The 21218-nt window shown below is 42.8% G+C and overlaps 1 protein-coding gene across 5 annotated transcripts in view; it reads right to left on the bottom strand.

Moving 5' to 3' along the window:
* The window catches only part of RAD54L2 (RAD54 like 2), an 83651-nt gene extending 64570 nt beyond the window's left edge, over positions 1–19081 (bottom strand). For 4 of the 5 annotated variants that reach the window (XR_007357589.2, XM_048857368.2, XM_048857371.2 and 1 more), the window contains exon 1: positions 18927–19081. The gene's annotated coding sequence lies outside the window, so the exon portion shown is untranslated. Of the gene's footprint in view, positions 1–18412; positions 18629–18926 lie in introns of those variants that run through there. The other variant, XM_075130621.1, reaches the window with a different exon arrangement.
* Positions 19082–21218: the final 2137 nt, after the last annotated feature.

Here is a 21218-nt window from a genome sequence, read left to right as displayed (position 1 = left end):
AGAGAAAATTAAGATAATGGTAGATAACGAATCCATCCTTGGAAAAAAGCTCAAGATGTGTTCAAACTTGACCCTTGAAAGATCACCATTCAACATAACCAGCATGACCCTACATGTGCCTTATCAAACCTTTTCCCTTTTCTTCATGCATTGCCAATCATCTGCTTTTTCCCCTAGCACCGATGCCACTGAAGATTTAAGCAGCAATGTATTTGGGAATTGAAATACACATTTTAAAAGGACATGAGTCTCTAAAACGCTTTTCCAAGCAGTTAAAATAGGCCTGTAGGCAAGCTTTCAATATCTACATAAACTTTTCATAAAATATGCAGAACTTTCATTTTCTGGTATATTATTTGTATTAACACAGTGCACTATAGGCTGGATATCCTGGAAGTTAAGAAACACCTCACAACCCTGTAAAATAAGGCCTGAAAAAATACAAATCTAACAGCTAAGTCTGTTAAAATTATTCCAGTTAAAGTAATCAGACCGAGACAAGAGTAACAGTGAGAATGCGTCGGCAAGACACGAAGGGAAAGCAAGAGAACAAAAGAAAATGAAATCAAGGTAAGACGATGGCTCAGGGGATTGGTATTGTGATACGGAGCCTTTCATCACTGGATTACAGGTTCAATTCTAGTCTTTGGTGGAAGCAACCAAAAGTTCTTACAGTTCAACAGCTGTTTAGTGGACTAAACAGGATAGGTTGGTTGTTGGAGTCCAGCAGAAGGCAGATACAACACAAATCTCAGCTGACTTAAATGGACCCATGGCAATTCACTCCAGCTAAGGATCTGTCCACAGATCCCCAGACTCACTACTATTTGCTCCATGCTCTAGGATCAGTGTTTCTCTACAACTGGTCCATAGACTGATGCTGGTCCCCGAGATCTCCCTGGCACAGTTTAGGAAGGCAGCTAGCCAGTCCCTGGTATCAAAAAGCTTGAGAAACACTGCTCTAGATCACCCATAAATGACCACAGCAGCTACTGAGAAAAAAACAGAGGGAGCAATGGAAGAAGCATAAACCAGTCTACTGTAAAAAGTTTTTCTTGACAATAAGTGCTGTGCTAAATTCTGATGTTTATTTCAGAGCAGCAATTTATTTGCACCTGTAGCAACAAAAAACATACCTTCCAACTGATGCACAGGTCTAAAAATATATTTGTTTTAGCTTAAATAGTCAGGTTGCTTTCAGACCTGTAATTGTGAAGCTGCTGGTGTTGCCTGTATAATTCACAGAAAAATTAGAACTGTGGTCTCACTGGATTTTTTTTTTTTTTTTGGGCGGGGGGGGGGAGAAGAGGATCACTTGGTGTATGTCTACATTGCAAGTGAAGATGTGATTGTATCATGTGTACGCACACCTCTAATACCTTTAGTCTAGCTTGCACGGGTCACAGCAGCAGTGTAGACATGATGGCATGGATTTCAGAACAGGCTATCAATCAGAGTATGTACTGGACTTGTTCTTTGCTAGCCTGTGTTGAAGTGCATGCCACCACATCTACACTGCTATTGTTACTCATGCTGGCTAGATTATAACTATTATGGGTATGCCCACCCATGCAATGGTCACACCTTCATTTGCAGTGCATCATAGAATCACAGAAACGCTGTGAAGAAAGGGATTTCAAGAGGTCACCTAGTCCATCCATGTGTGCTGAGGCAGGATCAAGCAAACCTAGACCATCCCTGATACCTTTGTCCAACCTGTTCTTAAAATCCTCCAGTGAAGCAGATCCACAATCTCCCTTGGAAGCCTATTCCAGAGTTTAACCACCCTTATAGCTAGAAAGTTTTTCCTAATATCTAACCTAAATTTCCTTTCCTGCAGATTAAGCCTATTAGATCTTTGTCCTACCTTCAGTAAACATGCAGAACAATTGATCACATCCTCTTTATAAAGGCCGTTTACATATGTAAAGGTTTATCAGGTTCTCATCCCGTTTTTGGTTGTTTTTTTTTTGAATCACAACTTATTAAGGTACTTTGAAATCAGTAGCAAGTGCATCTTAATCTAACAAACTATTCCGCAGTTTGCGTGATATGCAGGGGTAAAACAGAAGCTTTCTAAAGGATTCCAGTGTAATAAAAATATGATAAACTCTTCCGTTCATATTATCATGTAGACATCCCTCCTGCCCCACCTCCACCCAAGATCTTGGCAGCTCCCCTAATAATTTTCAATTGCATAAGCTCTGTTTCTCTGGAGAGCTCCCAGCTTGCCTGAAAAAACTGGGATACGCAACCTGAACACTGAACAGGCAGGTACGAATTACACAGACACCAGCCTGCCTTTATTTCTCACACAGATATGACCCAGTTCCAAGCCTTCTTGAAAGGGAATTACATAACATATCCAGATTGCATTTGCCTCTATTGTTTTACAGCAGGGTTATTCCAACCTCTCACACACATTTAATCACTGCTGGCAGGGCACTTTGCAAGAGATAAACAGATCATCTTCAACTGACCAAAGTTACTATTCATCTGGACTTTCCAGCTCTCCCACATTAAATCAATCAATCTGTGAACCTCCTAGCCCTAGAATGGAAAGAAACACAAGGAAAGATGGCATCCTGGTTGTATGCAGGGAGAACAGGAAGAGGGCCAACAGCACCAACATATGTAAACAAGTCCTCTACATCACAGGATTATATAAAAAGCCTGTGATCCTGAACAAATTTCAAGAAATTGGGAGGCTGCTGAGTAAAGGGGGCAGGAGGTACTAGTAAGTGAGGAAACTCCAAAACATTCCATTTGCTCACACAATAAAGAGAGAGGAGCTTTCATGTTTACCACTGTTCAGAGAGTCAAAGCCTGCACCAACTGAATATCAAAATAATATCCAAGACGCCCTCTATCAGGCACTATACCCACCCTTCAGGGAAGATAAAAGTAGTTTTTTAGGGGGGGTGGTCCGTTGTGGGGTTGGTTTGTTTTTTAAAGGTAGAATATTTTAAAGTGTAAACTTCTTAGGGTAATGAGTGTCTCTTACTGTGTGTTAGCACAAGAGAGGCCCAATCCTGGATTAGGGATTTAGGTGCTTCCAAAGCATGAATACGTGTTTAAAGATTAGATTTTTTTTTTTAAAAATCTCAACCCTTTGTACACTAAGATCCATAATTCACTGTCCTTTCCAAGATTTCTCCACACTCTTGAGAGCGAGAAACTCACTTTTTTCTTTTTTTAAATGAGAGCAGGGATTCTTAACTTGTCACTTGTCCTCAGGAGCTGGGCCTTTAAGTGAAGCAACAAATACCGTGACAGTCACTGAAACTGTATGCTGTGCACATCATCTCTCTGCAATTTCCATCACAGGACTCACCCACATGTGGTCCATGTCCAAACAACTTATTTAATGAAACAAACATGATACATTTAATGAAACATGGATAAAGAAAGGAGTACTTGTGGCACCTTAGAGACTAACCAATTTATTTGAGCATAAGTTTTCATGAGCTACAGCTCACTTCATCGGATGCATACTGTGGAAAATACAGGAGATGTTTTTATACACACAAATCATGAAAAAATGGGTGTTTATCACTACAAAAGGTTCTCTCTCCCTCCACTCCACTCTCCTGCTGGTAATAGCTTATGTAAAGTGATCACTCTCCTTACAATGTGTATGATAATCAAGGTGGGCCATTTCCAGCACAAATCCAGGGTTTAACAAGAACATCTGAGGAAGGGGGGGGGGGGTATGAAAACAAGGGGAAATAGGTTACCTTGCATAATGACTTAGCCACTCCCAGTCTCTATTCAAGCCTAAGTTAATTGTATCCAATGAAGAAAGGTTACAGCCTGAACTATAGAAGGAACCCTGGTGTTCTCTAAAACTCACTCTTTTTAGGGCAGGATCAAATCCCGTCCACCCAGTCAGAGGTGGGAAGGACTTCACTCCATAAGGGATAGCCAGAATACTAAAGCATCTGTGCTTCCCAGGGACTCTCCCTACCACATGCAGATCATGCAGGGGGGATTTGGATGTGGAGCCACAACTGCAGACATCTACCATCTAAATACTTGCAGAGGATGTAGGTTCAACCCTGTGTAATGACCCATCCACTACCAGTCTTTATTCAAGCCTAAGTTGTCATTCATTAAAGTTGCTCGTGGGGAAAAAATATATTGGTAACGTCTGTATAATTTCAAAAGTGACAATGCAATGAACATTCTGCTGTTGAATTTAAAAATGCAATAAGTACAAAATGTCAGGACTAATGGTTTTATTTAATTCTCACAGTTTACCTTACACAATATATTAACATCACCACAAATTATATATAGTCAGTCATTATATGCTGTTGTGTAAAATAAAGACAAGTATTTGTTCAAAAAAGGCACAAGCGTGTTTTCAAACAGCATTCACCTAACAGGTAGTCTGTATTTCTAAATAAAGCAAATACATGAGTCAAAATGCTTTGGCTCTAGCACAAACTAATGAGATGTAACTTTTCTTTAGGAAAAATTAAAGTTGTAATATTGTATATAAAAATCCTGATTTAAATCAGATCCTTCTGCTGTACTCACAAATGGGATGGACTCAGTTTGCTGTATCAGACTACTATGAACCTAAAGCAACAGTTCTTCACCAGTGCCTTATGGATAACTGGTGGTGCACAGAGCACACGCTGGAGGTCTGTGAAGAGATGGTTGCTCACATGATGCTGGCTCTTCTTATTTCCACCTATTTAATTACATCAGAAGCAGCTAAGTACACATTAAAACCTAACCCATCATATTAATCACTATTAACTTTCTCTGGAAGTAATTGATATACTTGCTAATACAGCAAATGGGAAAAGAATGGGTCTGCATAATTACAAATGGGAGGGGAGGTTTCCACAACCGTCTCTCTGAAAATGTGGTCCACACTATGAAGAAGTGTGGACCACATTTTCAGAGAGACGGTTGTGGAAACCTCCCCTCCCATTTGTAATTATGCAGACCCATTCTTTTCCCATTTGCTGTATTAGCAAGTATATCAATTATAGGCAGCCCCTATCCTTAGCATTGACAGTCCTTAGGTGAGACCCATCTGCCACCACATTCACAACCGGAAACAAGCTCTATGTTAAAAGGGCATCTATACACCAAAATGGTACATTGTTGGTTGAAGAAAACGGACTGTAATAGGCTGACAGTGTGTATGTGGAACACGCCACTCCGGAAGCAGGTGTTTATTCTGCTGAGAAATGGTTTACTGGTTTATGTTACTCACAAAGGGCTTGTCTACACTGGCAAGCTTTTTCAATGAAACCAATGTCGCCAAGGGGGTGGGGGTGGGGAATCAACAAAAGCAAAGTTGCCAAAGTGTATATACATTTGCTCCCTCTGTCAACAGATCGTGTCCACCTTTGTCAACAGTGATAGCAATGGACTGTGGGTATGTATCCCACAGTGCCTGGCAACACCATCCGTCGCTTGGTGTTGTGGGAATGCGGAAACTGAGCATGGCACATCCTGGGATGTGCAAAGTGTACCATCATGCACTGCTTTGTGTCCTGCCCCATTTTGCGCCACTTTTCCAACTGTCATTCTTTTGTAGTGCTCGCCAGCATCTGCAGTGAGAGAGGATGGATCCCACACTTCTCTCCTACGCGCCTGTTAGCTGTCATGAGGACATCGCACATGGCAGCACAGTTACTCACAGAGTTACTCGCAAAGTTAGCAGAGGATGAATCGCAAGCACCTGAGTGTGATATGGACGGCAGCAACTTATCAGTGCTTTGTGGATTCACAGAGCAGCTGCATACAGTAGACCATCACTTTTGGGCTAGGGAAACAAACACTGATTGGTGGGATTGAATTGTCATGCAGGCGTGGGATGACGACCAGTGGGTACAGAACTTTAGGATGCATAAAGCAACTGTCATAGAGCTACGTGCTGAGCTGTCCTCCGACCTGCGGCGCAAGGACACCAGATTGAGAGCTGTCCTTCTGGCAGAGAAGCATCTTGCAATTGCTGTGTGGAAGCTGGCAAATCCAGACTGGTACCGGGTCAGCTGCAAATCAATTTGGAGTAGGAAAGTCCACTGTTGGGGCGGTATTACTCCAAGTGTGCAGGGCAATAAATCGCATCCTGCTGCACAGGACCATGAGTCTGGGAAACGTGCATGAAATAGCGGATGGCTTTGCAGAGATAGGTTTCCCTAACTGCGGTGGGGCGATTGATGGCACACACATTCCAATTTTAGCCAGACCACCTTGCCTCTGAATACATCAGTAGGAAGGGATACTTCTCCATGGGGTTGCAGGTGTTTGTGGATCACCAGGGGCATTTCAAGGACATCACTGAAGGCTGGTCTGGAAAGGTGCATGACGCACGCATCTTCAGGAACAGTGGCCTGTACAAAAAGCTGCAGGCGGGGACTTTCTTTCCAGACCACAAGTTCACAGTGGGGGATGTGGAAATGCCCATAGTAATCCTGGGAGATCCGGCTTACCCCTTACAGCCCTGGCTCATGAAACCTTACACAGGGCACCTGGACAGCAGCAAGGAGCGTTTTAACAAAAGGCTGAGCAGGTGCCACATGGTAGTCGAATGTGCCTTTGGCCGTTTGAAAGCTCGCTGGAGGTGTTTAAATGGCAGGCTAGACCTTACCAAGGATAATATTCCCGTGGTCATAGCCGCATGCTGCACTTTGCATAATCTGTGTGAATCTAAGGGTGAAATGTTTGCTCAGGTGTGGTGCACTGAGGCAGAGCGCTTGGCTGCACAGTTTGAATAGCCATATGCTAGGGCTGTCAGAGAAGCCCTATCAGAGGGCTGCTATTAACATCAGAGAGGCTTCGAGGAACCACTTTGACAATGAGGGGCAGTAACATGTCTGCTTTGGAGTTGCTTCCCTATTGCATCCATGTACGATTTTGGGCCCCAAGACTCAGGCAACACAATGCTTTAGAAGCCTGTTCCCGAGAGTGAATTGATTGCTTTTGTAGAACACAGAATAAAAACGCTGTACCATTGAATACCTTAGCCTTTATTTATTGTAAAAAATGGTAAAACCTCACAACTGTGTCTAGCTCCAGCTATCATTGTGCAAGCTGTGAGAGGGGGTGGAGTGATGGGGAAACTAAGGAGTGAAGTGAAAAGCAATGTGTGGGCATAGAGGGGGGTGGGGTTGGCAAAGAATTGTGCATCCGCTGCAGGGGTGCTCAAACTCGGATCTGCTCAGTCTGCAGCTGTATCAAAAAGACTTGAGCATCTCTGTCTGATCCTCCATAATTTTTATCATCTGCTCTGTCATTTGCCTAACAAAAACAGCACTCTTTTCTGTCCTGCCTTTTGGGTTCCCAGCACTCTTTCTGTTCCCTGGTCTGTCTCTCATTGCACCGTAGAACCTCACAGAACAGGTCTTCTTTGCTGCCCCTAGGTTTTTTTCTTATCTGCTGCAGCTGGTCCGTGGGGGTGCATGATGTCTGTGCTGAACAGAAGAGGGATTGTTGCGTTCCATTTTCCTAGTAGAAATCACTTTCTCTCTGAGACTCTAGGCAGGCACACAGCTCCACGAACACCCCAATCATGGTGAGTTTCGGGAGTGGGGGGCAAGGCAGTTGTGGGTACGGACAAAAGGTCACAGCTTGCAGGGAACTCATTCTAAAATTATCCCACACTTTTTCACAGGCGGCCAACCTGCTGGCTGAGATCTCGCTGCTGAGGGTGACCAGAGAAACCAGGGCTCAGCTGCTGAATGCTTGCGGCTTTCACCCCAGTCTATATGCAGCTCAGCTATGTGCCACTTTGGTCCCAGCTCCAGTGATTGTTAAATGGCATGGCACAGTTTCCTACAATGGGGGAACTAACAAGGCTACAATCCCTTGGAATCTGCAGCAGAGGATTAACAAGTACCTCCAACGACACCCTGCTTGACCATGCAGATTAGCTACACAGGGCTATGTCCAGCTCACTGAAAACACTACCTGCCTCCCACTTTTTGATTCCCTACACAAGCCACAGCAATTTACCCGGAGTCTCATCTGCTTCCTGCTCCCTGTTGAGCACTTCTGGAGTGGAGAAAAGTTCCTGGCTGCCTGCCCCACCTGGCGACCCTGCTGGGAGCATCACATCCTCTTCTAGCTCTACTTCTTCATCCACAATTTCAACCTCCGGGTTACCCCCCTTTCAGCTGCATGCGAAGTATCCACGGGGCAATCAACGATGGAGGTGGGGTCACCACTGAGGATAGCATTCATCTCCTTAGAGAAGTGGCAGGTCTTAGGTGCACCACCGGAGCGATGGTTCGCCTCCCGCACCTTATGGGTACACCTGCCTCAGCTCCTTTATCTTCGCTCTGCACTGCTGCGTATTCCGATCATAGCCCTTTTTGCACACGCCTCGAGAAATTTACCCATGTGTCCCCCAATTCCTACGGGTCACTCACAGCTGCAACTGAACAGACTCCTCTCCCCATATAGTGATCAGATCAGCAGTCCAAGCAGGAGCGCGTTTGGTGCAATAGCCAGCCATGCTCACCTGGGAAGCTCCTCTGGGAAGCCAGCAAGCAGGAAATGAAATTTAAAATTCCCGGGGCTGCAAGGAGGAGGGGCAGGTTGGCTGCAGGGCAGAGGAGTTCAAACCGCTGACCAGAGCAGCAGCATGGAAATTGTGAGATACATTCTGGAGGCCAATAAAAAAAAATTTAAAAACTGTGATGTCTACACTGGCTGTTTGTCGACAATAAAGGGAAGGGAAAATACAAAAGTCTCTCACAGGGGTGGAAGATTTTTGTCGCCAAAACTAGGCTTTTTTTTCCCCCCCCAAAAAAGTGACCTTGCAGTGGGTACGCTATCGCTGTTTTCGCAAAAAGAAAAGGAGTACTTGTGGCACCTTAGAGACTAACCAATTTATTTGAGCATGAGCTTTCGTGAGCTACAGCTCACTTCATCAGATGCATACCGTGGAAACTGCAGCAGACTTTATATATTCTCTGTGTATATATAAAGTCTGCTGCAGTTTCCACGGTATGCATCTGATGAAGTGAGCTGTAGCTCACGAAAGCTCATGTTCAAATAAATTGGTTAGTCTCTAAGGTGCCACAAGTACTCCTTTTCTTTTTGCGAATACAGACTAACACGGCTGTTCCTCTGAAACCTATCGCTGTTTTGTCACCAAAAGCCAGTTTTTGGTGACAAAACTTGCAAGCGTAGACAAGCCCACAGGCAGGTGGCTCACTACCCCATGCAAAGTGGGAATGGCTCACTACAAGAATCCAGGATGTTGTTAAGCAGTCCTGAAATAGGTGCCATTGGAACAGCTAAGCCCAGGAAGAAGTTTTGAGTTGAACCTTATGTTGCTTTATTGTAAAGTTCTGCCTATAGAAAAGGAAACCACATGAATGGGATGATTTGAGGCTATAATCAATCTGAATTTGGGAATGCATTTGAATTTGGGAATGGAACTTGTGCTCACATTCACCCACTATTCTGAGGAAGGAAGGCAAACTCCCACCAGACACTGTTGAAAAGAATCTGGTCTCATCCCCAATCAGTTATAAGTTGCAAGGGTTCTCACTGCTGTTGGCCAACATGATTTGTAGGGAGCAGAGGCTAGAGAAAAAACAACATGCCATATTTTGAAGAAATTCAGGACCCAGCCCCTTATTATCTTTAGGTACATGGACCATTCAAAAAGACAGCATGACACCAAACCAGCCTAAAACTGGCTCTTGCCTGGAGAGGTGAAAACAATAAGAATGTATAAGAGGGGGTGGGGAAAAGAAAAGGAGGACAGCTAATCCTTCCGTGCTAATGTGACAGTGCTGGAACGGAGAGTTTGACAATCAGCATTACATAAGGCCCAGTTCCCACTGTGATTCTGAACAAAAAGAGCTAACGTAAGTCAACGGCAGCATCTGCAGATCATTACACAACACAGGCAGCAGCAGAAGCCTGCTCATCAATCAACTGCTGCATGCCACATAGAAACTTTTGGTGGCAGGGTGTGTACTTTCCCCCTTATGGCCCCCCATTTCATAAGGGACAGAGCCACACTACTCCAAGCAATGTTGATATTTTGTAACTTTTTTTAAAAAAATCCTCTTCTTCATAAGGTATTATAAGTACTGAAATGCTGTTTATTTGTGAATGGAACCAACACAAAGGTGCTGATATATTTTTGCTCTAAATAATGTTGCGTGTTTTTTAAATATGATTTCAATTTTAGGCATGTTAAATTGGACATTAGGATAATTTAAAATGTAGGAGCTTATTTGTATTAAATTCTTCTGCAAGTCCTTCCTACCCTATTATTCTCACCAGGGCCATCTCTACATGCTCCCAAACCTAAACTGTGGCCTAGTGTGCCATTTTATAGTGCATCGGACTGTGAACTCTTTGGACCAGAAACCATGGGGCTACGCTATCAATCCAGAGTAATTCCACTGACATTTTTCTGCATGGACACCACTGCAACTCAACAAAATCTGATCCCTTGCCTTATTTACTTTTTAGAATTGCCATGTATATTTTTGGCTCTTGAAATTTTGTCCTTTTAAATACAGTTCATAAGAAAAAAGTGTTAACCCTTTTCTTTGTGAGTACCAATCTCACCCAACCACTGGCAATAGGTGGACTAATTCTAACCAATAGTGGAGGACTACAGAATTAAAAAAGATTCTCCTGGGAGTTTAGGTTGTAATCATGGAAGGATGGCTTGGAATTGATTACTTGCAAGCTATGTAAAACAGAGCCAGTGCTAGGAGCACACTCCCCATGAGCCCTAAAGGCATGAGGTAGTCTCAGGAGAAAGTCACCTTTGAGCAGTAAAGAACTACAAAATTAATCTGTGGCACCAGCAGTTGGGATTTGCTGGCATTGTTGCTCATCTCTTTGGCACAAGTGTCTCACAAAGAGAAAAGTGCTGCCCGTAGACAATGTTTTCCCCTTTTTGTTATGGGGAAAATGCATCTTTTCTTAACCCTGGAATACCTGGTTAATTCGTCCAGAGCATTCATCATTCCCACACCCATCTCTTTTTACCACTCAGCTAGACAGACCTGATTACTGGTGATTGACTGTCACTTCCTTTCACTCATCTTTGTGCCTAACAAGGGCCAGTCATATGGCACAGAGTCATTGATAAATCATGACCAAGTTGTGGTTATTCGGTCCCTTGGGACATGTTTCTGCATTTCACTATCCAGAATGTTAAGGGGGGGGGGGGTTCTGTTTTTGATGCTGCACCTTTCCACCTCCTCAGCATTGACTAAAAACTAGTTCTTCTTGGTTTCAAAATTTTGAAGAAAAAAAATCAAAATTCCTTCTGTTTCTGGCTAAAGGAAATAAAGAAATGAGGGAATTAACAAAAAAACTCCCCCTGCCACCATCTATGGCTTGGCAAAGGAAACTTCTGCTCAGGCAAGAAATAGACTTCTTGGTAAGAAACGCACATGACCTTGGGTAGTTGGTCACCATCTGACCAGTTTTGAAAGAAGAAAAACCATCTCTGTCATCTTCACATTATGAGCTTTCATTTACTGTGTGGCACCTCCAAACTGGTTCAGTTGTGCCCAACGATCAGACACACAAGAATTCCCCAGTGATTAAAAATTATTTTGACTAAGTTCCACTCTAAGTTAAAAAGCCATTTAAGGATTAAAAACCTTTAGAAACAAGAACTTCATGCAGAATCATTCACTCCCTAAGGAATTCTGCTTCCTGTGACCTTTCCATGATAGCACATGCCTCTCAGGAAGGTTAGTTCAGCTGGTTCCCAACACATGTAGTTACAGCCTGATGGCTGGTCCCTGACGTTTTTCCCACCTTTAAAAGATGAAATAAGAGAATCCACCACCAAGATCCTCCACCACCAAGCATACACACAAAGACTAAACACATATCTGTTCTCTTAACATCCATGTCTTTACTGAAGCTTTGCTCACAGGTAAAGCAATGTGGGGACGGATAGCTCAGTGGTTTGAGCATTGGCCTGCTAAACCCAGGGTTGTGAGTTCAATCCTTGAGGGGGCTATTTGGGATCTGGGGCAAAAATTGGGGATTGGTCCTGCTTTGAGCAGGGGGTTGGACTAGATGACCTCCTGAGGTCCCTTCCAACCCTGGTATTCTATGATGAGACTGATGTAGCTTCCAACATTTTTCTATCCTTAAAAATGAAAGTGCCATCTACCAAGGTGAGGCTTCCTTTTCCCAAGCTCTGAATCTTCCTGACTCGAGAAACACACTTACATTTTTGTCAAGCTTACAAATGAAAGATCCAGCTCACTTCTGCTTATCCTACACTATATACCAGATCTAAAACATTTCTTTAGAGAATCACATGCATACCACAGAAATGGTCTAATAAGAGAAAATACGTAACAGAAACTAAGTTATAGTACCTCTCACAATGTCCCTTTAAAAATGTCAATATTGACTCTGCACACTTGAGTTCTACTTTCAGGCAGAGTTTTAAAAACAGTACAATCCAAGTTGATCAGTAGACTGACACATATTAATATATTGAAACTATTTTAGGGGGCACCACAGAATTTTCTTAGATTCCATGGCCAAAAGGGATCACTATGGTCAACTAGTCTGGCCTCCTGTATAATAAAGGCCATAGAACATCCCCCCAAATAATTCCTAGAGCATACCTGGGGCCATTATCTATAGGAGCATCAGGTCCATCTGCAGATAGCTGCTTAAAATCTTTAACAGAGAAAATATCAGTATATGCTGATTTCCATACACTTTAGGGTAGGGTGGATTTTATTTAAATCAAATTGATTTAATCATGATTTAAACCACTAATCAGGAAGACTCTATTTAATTATGGTTTTCTACATAAAAGGGCATTCTTGTTGGTTGCTATAACCTTAATATCTATTCTTCACAACTCAGAGATAGATGTAGATTTCATTTTTAGAAGGTACACACTATACATTTTTAAACAGTGATTTATTTTGAAAACTTTTCAGAATAGTTTTACAGCTATATCAGAAAATGAATGATTGTTTGGTTATTTCATTTACCAAAGGTAATTGAAGCAGATATTTATGAAGTCATCGGGAGGTTGAACTATCTCCAATTCAACCGGTTAATCATTAATATTTGGAGGATTTTCTTGCCATTCTGTATTAGGAGGACACCATCACCAGACAGATATTTAACTAAAACAACAACGTTAAGTATTCTGAATTTTTTTCTTCAACAGCAAACATAATATTTTAACAAAACAAGGATATGTCCCTCGCGTCTCACATTTATCTCCAGACTTCTTCTCCTTGTCCAGATCTATTCCACCCCCAACAATCTTCTATTCATTGAACTTTTTGAAAGTTTGCACTTTTAGAGAGAGGTAAGGGATTGACTCTGTGTACATAAATTTGCAGAGGGACAATAGGGTTGAGATCTGTTATTTCTCACGTCTATATTTTATTTATTTATTTAAAAACATTTTTTGCTGTTAAGAAGCATGTTCCCTCTGGAGACACAAATCCACAGTTTGAGAACTGCAAAACTAAGCATCTCTTATGGTATCTTCCAGACTAAGCACTGAGTCCCATTGGGTAGATAGAAAGATTAACCCAAATAATCTATACAGAAGCCTGCGGAACCCCATAAAATTGGGTCCCTAATCCATGAACTATTGGAACTCATTTACAAAACTTTTCTTGAACATAACATGAATATATGGTCTCATACTATAGAATTAGAATTTATAATCCCTATTCCATGAGGAGATATCTTTGAGCTATAATGTATCTTAATTAAAACCATCTTTAGATGGATTTCTTTTATTCAAATCGGATTTTTTTGATAAAATGCTTTTTGAGGAAAAAAAACCTGATTTTTTTAATTTTATTTTTAAATCACGGATTTTTATCCACCCCGCTTCAGGGATTTTATATATGTTACTGCAGCAGATCATAATGAGTTTTATTTTCATATCAGACATAATCCAAATTTTAACTCCTAAGATTCAGAAGCAGAAAAACTCATTTTAGAAGACCACCGCACTATGCTCTTCCAAGCCACTAACTTGGTGCAGGAAGAACAGGTGGAAGAAGAACTATGCAGTAGTATGGAAGAATAGATTATAAGTGATCTTCAGTCAACAGCTTTCAAGGGACAACTTTGTTTTGTTTTAAGTCCATTTAGTGTTTGTGAAAGGTGCTGACAGCCCTAGAGAGTTCTCTTTATCCCCAAAGTATAAAATGAGCAGTAGCTATACAAACTTTCCCACAATACCTCTCTATGTGCCATAATCCTAAACTAGAGCGATCACACATAGTAAGAAAGTATCCCAACACACAGACTCCGACATCTGCTAAAACAAAGGTCAGGGCGGAATTTCCTGTGCCTATCCCCCTCTGCCATGAATTATTAATAACTGGACTGAGATTGCCAAGTTATTCACCCAGTCCACCTAACATTCATCTAACTGTATGAACTTTTGGTCATTGTTCACCTGGACTGAATTCAGAGATTTTAATAATAACCATAACTTTTCTTTTCATGGGAGCTCATGTATGCTTAACAGCACTCTTCTCTATAAGTAACAGTACATTCTATTTCATCCACAGTTTTCTGAGGAAAAAAAATCAAGGTTTTCTAATGCATATTGTCTGTCTCTCTCTCACATCATAAAAGCAGATTTAAAAATAAGAATATTTCCTACAAGTAGCAGAGACAAACGTCGCCATATCTCATTCTACTCAGATGAGCAGTTTCCTGCCCACCTTTTCTTGGACATAATTTTCAAACTAAGCATTCTTGATAGACTTATTAAATCTGGTTACTATACAGAAATAAAACTGATACCACCTGTATCGCTTTTAAGAAGAAATAATCTAAGTAAGTAATAAACAAAACAGCACAACAAGTAGGGATAAAATATCAACAGGAAATAGAAATCTAAAAGGCAGAGAATATCTCTGATATCAGTTTCACAAAATACAAAGGATTAGGATTTATGCTATTATTTATAGTCAAACCTAAAAACCCCAGCTGAGAGGGAGTTTCTATTTTGCTTGATGTTGTCCACACACAGAGTAAGACATAGCCCCTACCACAAAGGGTTTCCTACCCAAATAGTCCGCTAATGGTTTAGTAGTAATAAAATCATTCTAACAGTGAGCCAGAATGGTTCTATAGGAGCCAGTTGCCAAGTTACAGTGTTGTGCTCTGCCATGTAGGGAACCCAGTTTGGAATTCTAGTTCTGGTCTCTCCTTACCTTTGCCAGCAAAGCTACCTTGCTCAGGTCTTGGGAGAAGAGGGGGTTTCTCATGCTGTTCTACAAGTGCTTCCTTTGATAGTTAAGGAATGAAACTGATGGCTTACAAAGAAAGTCCTCATCCACACTTGAAAATATGGTCACTGTGGCTACTGAAAGGGAGAGGAGGGGACAGTTCTGGGATAAAGAGAAGGGCCAAGGAATCCTCCAAACATTTCAAGAAAAAAAAGAACAGCACTATTCTATGTAGTCTATGAATGAGAGCAATTGAGATTTTTCTCATTTGATACAACAGTTATCTAGGTCCCAATTCTTTTAAAGTAGGTATTTACTTTGCTAGAACCCTTTGGGTTATACATCATGCTCCAACACAGTGAAAGGACTGAGTTAGTACTACAAGATATGAAAAGCTGCCCTTGGCTTTGTTTTTTGTTTTGGTAAATACTTTTTATTTTATTTTGTTAATATACAGTGCCAGCTAACTATTTTTTGAATAGAAAGTCAAATCACAAAATAAAACGAATATTTACTGGGACCAAGAACTCAGATATTAGTGATCCACAGGCTGTGAACTAGTAACTCTGATGGGAAACCTTTGGGAGATGTTATCAGCGCTGAGTCTATATTCCCAGGTAGTTCAATTGGGGGGGGGGGGGGAGATTTGATTAATAGTGTTTTGACCTCGCTAATCTGTGGTCAATAAACTTTTTGTTTTTAAATTTCAGCTCAAATCCTGTAAGAATACTCATTTCAACACCACTCCTCCCTTACCCTAGTGACCGAGTCAGATTTAGAATAGTAGGTATTTGAAAACAAAGAGTATTTGGAGGCACTCAAAACAACATAGAGCAAGACAGAGAGACGTGCAGGATACGGCACCTAACCAATGAGAATACAGGTGAAATGATGGCATAACAATGAGGAAGGGGCAGACAATCATTTGTAGGAAATACTAGTGAAACATGATACACTCACCCACCCACCATAATAAATATTTTATATGTATATAGAATCCCAAAGGATCCTACAGTGCATTCAAACTCACCACTAAGATGCAGCTACATCTGGGATGGAACAGAGCCTTTTTTTAAAAGCACACCACCTACATTAATTCCAGTTCTGCAGTTACTCGTTGAAGTCTGTTTTTGAAGTTTTTTTGCTGAAAAATTGCCACTTTTAAGTCTGTTATTGAGTGTCCAGGAAGACTGAAGTGTTCTCCTACTGGTTGAACTGGAATTAATTTGCAAACTGGACACCATCAAATTAGGCCTGAATAAAGACTGGGAGTAGATGGGTCACTACAAAAACTAATTTTCCCCTGCTGATACTCACACCTTCTTGTTAACTGTTTGAAATGGGCCACCTTGATTACATTGGCCTCATTAGCACTACAAAGGTGATTTCCACTCCTTCTTGTCAACTGTTGAGAATAGCCCACTTCCACCTTAATTGAACTGGCTCATTAGCACTGACCCCTCTGCACTTGGTAAGGCAACTCCCATTTTTTCATATGTTGTGTATGTATACCTCTCTACTGTATTTTCCACTGCATGCATCTGATGAAGTGGGTTTTAGCCCATGAAAGCTTATGCCCAAATAAATTTGTTAGTCTTTAAGGTGCCACAAGGACTCCTCGTTGGTTTTCCTGATACAGACTAACACAGCTACAGCTCTGAAAGAAGTTACCCAGTAACTCAGGTTGGAGTCTGGCCAGTACACAATGGCTAAATAATCATATGCTTCATTGAAAAGGTTATCGGATCTTTAAAGACAAGTGGCTCAGTGATTACTGGTGGCACCTCCACCAACAGAACTGGGATATTGGTTCAGTGCTGACTCACACCACATACTGAATCACCAACACCTCTTCTTATAGGAGCACCTCGATTCTTGATGGACCTCCCATTCAAAAAGCTGGGGCCAATAAGGTCAGTACTACTGTTTTCAAAAATTATAGCTTTACTTCTGGGAAAGGTACTTTCAAATTACTGGACATAGGCGCATCCCAGTGAATAAGCACATTCTCTGGATATTTCTAATAGGACTACCAACAGCTGAATAGTTATCTTAGTTATCACCATTGCATTTGGTTAACGATTAACCACTTAAGATTAAGAGGGGGAAAGTGACATTCTGCCCCTTTTCACTGAGGAGTCTTGACAAGGTAAACCCCTGCTGGCTTGGTGAGTCTGCAGTCAAGATAACTTAAACAATAGCACCAAGAGAGATGTAAACTTTTTTAAAAACAAAAACGTAAATTCTAATAAATTCTGTACAAATCCATGGGAAGACATATGAATGAAATATACAAATGTCTCACCAATGTGAGCTTCTACTATCTTACATCACAAATAAGAGGCATCAGTGAAAATCAGCTGTACATTACTCAACAAATAAGAAATTATGGATTGGTGAAGAGGAAAATCAAATGAAAAAGTTACAGCACCACAGAATAATGAACAGCCCCCAAAACCCATCCACAAATATCACAAAAGGTCCCCACAGTCCATCCACCAATATCACATCAAAATACTGGAAACCCAAATTGTTGTTTTAAATATCTGTTTACTAATACTATTGAATGTGACTAAACAATGACATTTAAATTATAAAAATGTTTTACATATAGGAATTGCCAGACTGAATCAGACCCAAGATCCATCGAGGCAGGTATCCGGCCTCTGACAGCAATCAGTACCAGATGCTTCAAAGGAAGATGTAAGAACCAAACAGTAGGCAAATATGGGATTAGCTGCTCCCCACACACACACACCTTAGATCTCATCCTGATCACTAATAGTTAGAGATTAGCATAAACCTTGAACCATGAGGTTTAATATCCCTCCCAGAGTCATAATTAATAATAATAATAGTAATGGATATCCTTGTTATCCATCCTAGCACTTTTTGAATCTTAGTACATTTTTAGTCTCAGCTCCTTGTGGCAATGAGTTCCACAGTAAAATTACATGTTCTGTGTAAAAGCATTTCCTTTTTTCAATTTTGAATTTGCCACCCTTTAATTTCATTGAATGCCCCTTGTTCCTGTGTTATGAGACAAGGAGAACAAGAGAGCACAAATAATTTCTTACATGCAGATCGGTTTTCTGTCTGAAGAGCAAGAAAGTGTATTCTGTCACATTACTCTCTGTTCACCCTTAGATAATCTCCTTGGGACTGTCCCTGTTCAGTTAGGAGCAGGAACCTGATTTTCAAGCTGTTACCTTCCCTGCCTCCAATGTGCACCTCACCCCGTCTCCAGCCTACTGGTCCAAATTAAAAGTTCTACTTCCTCTGCTTCCACTTCAGTCGGATCGTCCGCAGCTTCTGCTTAACTCAGCAGGGCTTCAACCCACTGCTGGGCTACCAGACCCTCTTCCTGCGGGGGGTTCCAGCCCGGTGCACGGCTCTTCACTCCCCGGGAAGCCGGTTTCTTCCCTCCTCCAGTATAATCCCAAGGGGCATAATTCACGTTGCCAAGGGCTAAGCTGCCCCTACTTGTGCCCCGCCTCCCCCCCCTTGGACAGCGACACACAACAGGCTCCAGTGTCTCCAGGTATTTGTCAGCCCCCAGCCTGCTCCACTACTGATGGCGCGCGTAAGGCTTGGCCCCCACCTCCCCGGGGTGGGCGCGGCCTGGGCCTCTCCGGGGGCCTCTCCCCCAGGGCCCTGCTCCCCCAGCGCCTCCATTGTGGCACGTCCCCCGCCCCGTGCCTTCAGCGGCGGCCCGGCGCTCACCTCCCCGGCAGGGCTGCGGGCCGGGCCGCGGGGCTCGGCGACTCCTCCCGCTGCAGGTAGCGTGCCGGCCCCGGGAGCGGCTCGGCTCGGTTCAGCCCGCCCGCGCCTCCTCGCTCCGGCCTCGGCTCCGCGCTCAGGCTCCGCTCGGGGTCCGCCTCGGTAAGCGTCCCCCCGGCCAGCGCAGCGAGAGGATCCCCCGGGCGGCAACAGGCGCCTCCGCAGCAAAGGTTCCGCGGGGAGGAGAAAGGTTCCCACATCCCAGGGGGCAGGAGAGTTAGCAGCAGGGCCGCGGGGAGGCAGCAGAAACCCTCTGGAGGTTTCTGGGCCTGGTGTCTCAGCGGGGTCCAGCTGAGACTCCTGCCCCGCTCCAGTCCCACAGCCCTTCTCATGGCTGCACCCAAACTTTGCCACAGAAGGGCTGAGTGTCAATCAGGCCTGGAACCAGATGCCATCCCCCACTATGCAGATAAACATCCGTCCCCCACCTTGGACCCACACAGGCCAAATACTCTGATCTCCCTTGGTTGTTTATTAGGAAGTGCTGGCTCCTTAAGTTCACGTTGGACTACAAGTGCCTGTTGCTCAGATCTGGCCTGACCCTGCAGGTTCTGAGACAGCAACTGGCTGCATGTGAGAATTTGACAGGCCTCACGTGCCCAGGGAGTGTCGCATTTTGAATATCCCTGCTCTGTGAAAACAAGTGACCCCATCACATTAGTGCTGGTTCCACAGCCCTGAAGAAGCACTTGACCCCACCACTCAGCTATCATTAGGCGTTAAGTCAACCCCTACAATTACTGAAAGGCAAGACAGAAAGGAAACACGCTGCCACTATTCAGAACCGATGTCCATTAAGTGCAGAACTGAGCATAGGCAACTGTGAAATACAACACTTTAATTCCATCTAGGGGCTGGACCTGGTAATGTCAGACTGCTTATTTCTAGCATTACCAATGTTGCATTACATGGCTCCCGTGAACTACTGTGGCTTAGGTGTCCACTGTCCTCAGTTCTCTGAAGTACAGAGCCCCATTGATGTCGCATCCCAGAATTGAGGTTGTCTAGTAAGTAAGTATTGCATTTGCACTGAACCATTGATAAGACTTTATTGTGTTGCTATGGAGTGTGATTGTAGCAAACAGCCAGGTAGTCCTATTATTTAATGAACACCTACTATGTGCCTGTCCCTGTAAAAAATAAACTGGGCCCAAGCTGGAAATCCGAGTAAGCCCACTAGGTTTACTATGGGCCATATTATATAAACTATGCAGTGGGACTGTCTAGTTTGTATCTTGTACAGTACTAAGCTAGGCTTCCACTAAAAGGAAAAAAATAGCAAAATGAACTGCTTGTTCTGGAAATCAAGTTGGCGGCCCCTCCAATATCAATGTATCTCAACCTCTTCTTCCTTTACAGAGGTCACATACATTCCAGAGATGCAGGAGCCAAAGAAGGAGGAAAAGCAGCCTAAGAACAAGGGTCCTCAGACCACAGAAGGGCAGACACAAGAGTGCCTCATAATAGAAATAGTATGTCCCACGAGGCTCTTCAAAAGAATGAATGAGCGGTATTACAAAGAGGCTTTACCCTCTTCCCTGCTAAACACACACAAATCAGAAACAGACCTGTCAAGGATTTATCTCCCATTTTACAGAAATAAGATAGACCCAACACAAAGATGGATTATGGCCCCTCCCCCCTGCACAATGAGATGCAGAGTGGAGCAGTAAGTTAAATGAGACAGGAAAGCCCCAAACAGAAAGGATGGTGAGGAGCTATTACCTTCACAGTGGAAAAACAATATCACATTTTGTACATTTGTTCCACATTCAGTCCTACACTGGCAGATTACTGTATTATGAAGTATGGCCCAGTGGAGGGGTGGCTTTTTCAGGGGGCCATTCTTTTGAAGCATACAGAGATAGGGACAATACACTGATTTCTGTAAAGCCACCTACGGACTGCAGGTAACACTGCAAGGCTATATCCATCATTACTCTCTAAAAATACAAAAAAGGTGGAAAGTGACTGCCCTGTCAGGCTTTCTCCCTACTCACAGCTGCCGAAGCAATATCTTACAGAGTGCTTCATCATAGTCTGATGACAGCAATAGTTGGGAAAGATCTTCCAGAAACAAAGTGTGGGGTTAAGAGAAGAAGGAATCACTGCTTATTTGCTAGTTGTTGTTCAGCCTTTACAGGCAAAAATATAAGGAACAAAACCTGGGACCTGGCAGTGACTACTATAAGGTTGCATACCATTTTCCATTCTAAGCTCCTCTTTTTGCTTGCT

Source organism: Caretta caretta, chromosome 7 (genome assembly GCF_965140235.1).
Source record: "Caretta caretta isolate rCarCar2 chromosome 7, rCarCar1.hap1, whole genome shotgun sequence".
In the NCBI taxonomy this organism is placed as follows: Eukaryota; Metazoa; Chordata; order Testudines; family Cheloniidae; genus Caretta; species Caretta caretta.
The sequence above is the reverse complement of the archived record's forward strand: the minus strand, read 5'-3'. Positions and strand labels throughout refer to the sequence as shown.